Raw genomic sequence first — 5,318 nt, 5'->3', positions numbered from 1 at the left:
TGCAGCGACTGACCGAGGCCGGTCTGATCCGCAAATGGGAGCTGGATACGGTGGCGCGCCGGCGCAGGGAGCAGACCAGGGGCGCCGGCGCCGACGCCGCACGCCGCGCCCCGGCCCCGCTTCGTGGCGCTGTCTGTGTACCACGTGCAGGGGGCGTTCATCGTGCTGACGGCCGGCCACGCGGCCGGGCTGCTGGCGCTGGCGCTGGAGCTGGCCGTGTGCCGCTGCCGCCGGCGCCGCCGGACGCCGCTGGAGCTCGCACCGCAGAGCCCCGCCAGCTCACAGAGAGCAGCCGATCCACAGAACCAGAGCATAACACGGACAGCAGCCGGTTTACAGAATCAGGGCATAACACGGACAGCAGCTGATCCACAGAACCAGGGCGTAACACGGACAGCAGCCGGTCCGCAGATCCGACATAACACGGACAGCAGCCGGTCCACAGGACCAGAGCATAACACGGACAGCAGCCAATCCTCAGATCCAGACCATAACACGGACAGTAGTAGGTCTCACAGAACCAGGACAGCTCACGGACAGCGGCCGGTCCACACCATTAGGGGAGTTCACTGGCGGCAGCCGGCCCACTAGAACTGCACTAATTAATTACTAACACAGCATGGGTCAGATCTGTTTCGAAATTACTCTGCACATAACATTCACCCTCCCATCTGCCATGCTTTAAATGCGTCAATGGATAGCGATGAACGGCTCATCTTCTCACGCCATGTCTTTGTGATCCAACTTATGCTCTTCAAATCAAGCACCTGCGCGCCAGTCCAGGTGACCACGAATAGGCTCTATCAGTCCACTGAATCGGGTATCTGTAAAGTACCGCGTATGCATTTGCATCGTGGACGTATGCACAAACCAACCACAGGTATTAAAGACCCCAATTCATATGACAATGTCACGCAGTCCAAAAGTGTGTCGATGCACAATACGAGCGGTGCAGGTTGTGAGGGAGCAAATCAGCGTTTTTGGATGTCTGTCATAGATGACTGGGGAGGCAATATGCACTCGCAAGCTTTCTTTTGTGCCGTAGGACGAGCGAAACCGTTTACTTGTGAACTTTTATCATTGTGTAATTGATACCAAAGGTGCGAATATGGTGCAGGGTGCGATAATAATAAGGCGCGAAATAAGGTGGCAGAGTGATACCGAACGCCCCCTCTCATAGCACATACGAATTTGATTTGTAAAATGCACTGAAGTGTCCCCCTCTGTCGAGTTTATTACGCCAACTGCGCCACTGTTAAAATACCCGAAATTCACCTAGCAAACGTTGCTGGAAATTCAGGCCGATCTGGCCCACGGACACGGTCAGGTCAGTCGTTTTTAGCTGACACTATCGACGATTAACGACAATTCACAGTTCTGTCAATAGTGACCAACGTAGTTGCAAAACAGCACATATATTTTGAAAGAATATTTATCCAAATTGCCACAGCATAACAATCCTGTGTAGTTTGTGTGGCCCAGACTATCTTGACTCGGGCTGCGGCAGCGTTTTGTAGCTGGGATCGTCTTTGCAAAAGGTGGCACTGTCTGTTTTCGGTCGTTTGGCCGTGTAGCCCATTGGTCGGATGTGTAGAAGTTCGTCAGTGAGTTACGCACGTACCGTCACGCACACTGTGCACTCAGTTTCAGGTCTTCGTCTGCTCTGTCTTCCTGTAAGCTGACATCAGTCCTTAAGTCTCCAGAACGGACAGGTCTACGGTTGGCACGTGAGACCGCGTGATAGCCTGCAGACGCCAACCTTCAGTTTGACCGGTACGATCGCCCAGCCTTCTCCTCCGTCGGCATAAGGCCTTGCTGCGACGCTTGGCAACCGAAGTCTGGGCTTGTTCCCGGTCCGCGTTCTCCATCTCTTTTTTGTGATATAAAATTGCCTCAGTTCCTGTGTTGACGTTGAAGAGGTCAAGTGCGATATTGCAAGTTTGCAAAACGCGCTCACCTGATCCACACACTCGCATTTAAACGCTTTGAAAACACATCTATTAAAGTACAACACATCTATTAAAGGTCTGTGGTCACAAGCTGCTGAAAACTCCACGGAGTTTTTCACGGAGACCAGTGACTGCACATACGTATCGCCCACCTACAGTAATAAGGGTCAAATGCTAGGAGCTTCTTTCCGCCTGCTGGAGAAATTCATTTTTACACTAAAATATCTCTAAATTTAATGCAATGAAGCCAACAATGAAGCCGATGGGACCCATTGCGCGGCGGCCGCCCCGGAAGACCCGCATAGGAGTCGTCCAGGACAATGCAATGGCACCTGCTGGCTCACAGAGCCAGCAAAGTTCACAGCGGCGACCTGGACCACACAGTAGTTCACAAAGGACAACTGCCACAGGACAATGCTGGCGACCCCTATACACACTCACGTACACACACACTACAAAGGGACACGAGACTCTTGCTCCACCACAGATCTGACGAACACGTACGCCGTGAACATTTCAGATCTAGACTCACAAATGACCACCGACCCCTAGGCTAGCCTGCAGTTCACAGCAGCGGAATCGCAGCACACGACGGACGCATCGACAGCTGGAGTCGATGGACCGTGCGAACAGCCCGTCCGGTGAGAGAGCGACGCGGCGCGTGTCGTGCCCCCGTCCGCGGCGTGAGCAGGGAGCGGAGCGGTGCGCTACGGGCGGGCAGCCGTGTCGGTCAATACACGATCACGATATGTTGAAACAGCTGTGTGTCATGTGGCGGAGGTGTGAGTTCGTGAGGGTGACATCGGGCGCGCCCATCACGCAGGTGCGCAACCAGAGCCTTGGCAGGGGTGGGGGCACAGGGTGGACAAAGGGCCCCAAACATCGCCGGATATGGACCCATTTCATAATAAGAGTATGCTTTTCTTTGACATGTTTGCTATTTGTACGTTTTATAACTGGAGTATAAAAGCAAGAAGCTACTGCAAGATCATTCTGCCAGAATTTCACAGTCCTAAACTGCATAAATGCTTCAAGCATAACTGCTTAAACATAACTGCTTTAAACGACCGCATGAAATGAATCAGCGGCGCTCTTTATCTAACAATGGCCAGTGGACTCATTCTAATCCGATAGAACTCAGAAACTTTGTCAGATGTTTTATCTTGGTTCTATTGACACATTAAATACCACGCGAATGCAGTTTGTAGATCGAAATGGGTCAGCAATTTGTAGGTTACACGGCCAAGCCATGCTTGCCTGGAAATGTCCAACATTCAGCCAGCATCGATTAGCAACACACATTATGTAATGGTTGGTTTGAACAACACGGTCGCAAATCTTGGCAACACAAACCTCGACGCCAAGCGTTCCAGTCTTCATATACGTCGCAGCGTCGGCCACGCGGCTCATGCTGAGCCGCAGACAACGGACGGACGAAAATGATGACGCTCTGAAGGAAGCATCTTTGAGCGCCTTGGAACTTTAAATCTTAGAATTAGAAGATGGTCCGGGCATATCCTTTACCTATGCAAATTTTATATTAATAAGAACGAACTGGCCTTTACAACTCCTTGAGGTGGTGCTGGAATCCGGCGGTGGAACTGGAAGAGAAAGGTAAACATATATTTTCGTATTGCTGTAACTGTGAAACTGTTAACCTATGCAGAGGACAACCTCAAAATTGCAACAAATATACACCCAGTCTAACCCTGATTTTAAAAGACTTTCGTAGCGATAATTTAACAACGGTCGTTCTCGCGCACACGGCACCCGCCGCCTGGTGTCACTTGTAGTGGCCGACGCCAATCGATTTTACGGGAACTGAACCTAGGCCATCGCTGTCCTTGCTTCCGAGATTCCCGGCGCGCAAGCTCAAACCTTTCGACGTCATTTGTTTCACGAGTCGATTCTGTAAAGGAGAGAACGTTCTCTGGTAAGCATGGGATGGCCTTGTTCGTTAACTCACTTCAACCTACTCTATTCAACGCTAATAAGATTCCTTTTTTCTTTCCGGGCATGGGGCCCCACTTGAGTAGAACACTAGAGGGCACATTAATGTCCCCGGTAAAGCGCTGAAGCTTGGTCAAACAGCGTGGTGCCTTCCGGCTGCCATTCTGGGGACACAACGCAGAATCCCCTGGTCGATCCGGAGGCCCTTAGAGGGATACATCATAACCACATTGTTTCGCTCCCCGACGCGGAAGGACCTCTGGCCCGCGCAGTTGGTCCCAAATCGACGCAGGAACCTCATTGACGCAAAAACATCCCTGATGGCCGCAGGCTGTCCAATAATTGTCAACTGGACTCCAGTGCTGGAAATGGGTTGGCGGCCTCACCGTTTGGCATTGGGGCCTTGGCTGACACAACCCTTCCATTGTCTCAATGTGGACACTCATCGTAATTTCTCAGATTTTCTTTCATTGTGAGATGGTGTCAACCAACGCAAGAGGCTCTATGCCATTCGGGATCCCGTCCTCGTCCCTGTTGAGCAAATATTTCCCTGACCCGACTCGTGGCCCTTTGTTGACACAGAACGCCCTGTCAGGCGCCGTGGGTCCCTGACCGATACAGGAGCCCCAGCGTTGTTGCAAGGGCTCCGACCTATGTTAATCGCGGCCCGGACTTGTCCCTGCTTGAGAAATGGCCGTTCTTCGAGTTTATCAAATACTGCCTTTGGTTGGCCCGCGCCCCTTGCGAACACGGGACTCTCTATTAGGCGTTATGGGCCCCTGACAGCTACAGGGGCCCGACCAGCGTAAAAAGCTGGCCCCGGCTTAGCAGCTGATTGGGATTGGGCCCTCAGATCCATACCGACACGGAGCCGACTGGGCGGCACTGATGGGTGTCTGACTGACCAAATAGATCCACATCGACTCAGGGGGTCCCCAATAAGCGCAAAGGGCCCTCTGACTATCATTTGAGGGCCAGTCCCGCAGACCGGGGCCTGAGAATAAGCATCCGACCAGCCCTTCATGCCCTGAGACCCTCCAATGGGGCCCTTCATCGTCGGACCCGGTGGGCCTCAGGCTCTTCGGGCCTCCTCGAACACTTCCTCCGGCCGACTCGGGACCCCCGTAGCAGCACAGGACCCCATAGGCGTTGTGGGGCCCTAGTAGACGTTGAAGTCCCGACCAATGTAAACCGCTGGCTCTCGCTTTGTCGCTGGTTGATGCATGGACCCTCAGGCCCATGCCGCCGCGGAGCCGACTGTACAATACTGGTAGTGTCGGACCGACATTAGGCCCTTATCGACTCAGGGGACCCATGATCAGCGCTCAGGGACCTCTGGCTAGCATCAGAGTGTTGGACCTGCGGGCCGAGTCCCTGAATACGACTTGTGGCAGAGCTTTCGGCCCTTCGGGCCCTTAA

Source organism: Pollicipes pollicipes, unplaced genomic scaffold, assembly GCF_011947565.3.
Source record: "Pollicipes pollicipes isolate AB1234 unplaced genomic scaffold, Ppol_2.1 Scaffold_7261;HRSCAF=8764_pilon_pilon_pilon, whole genome shotgun sequence".
In the NCBI taxonomy this organism is placed as follows: Eukaryota; Metazoa; Arthropoda; class Thecostraca; order Pollicipedomorpha; family Pollicipedidae; genus Pollicipes; species Pollicipes pollicipes.
Note: the sequence above shows the minus strand (reverse complement) of the source record.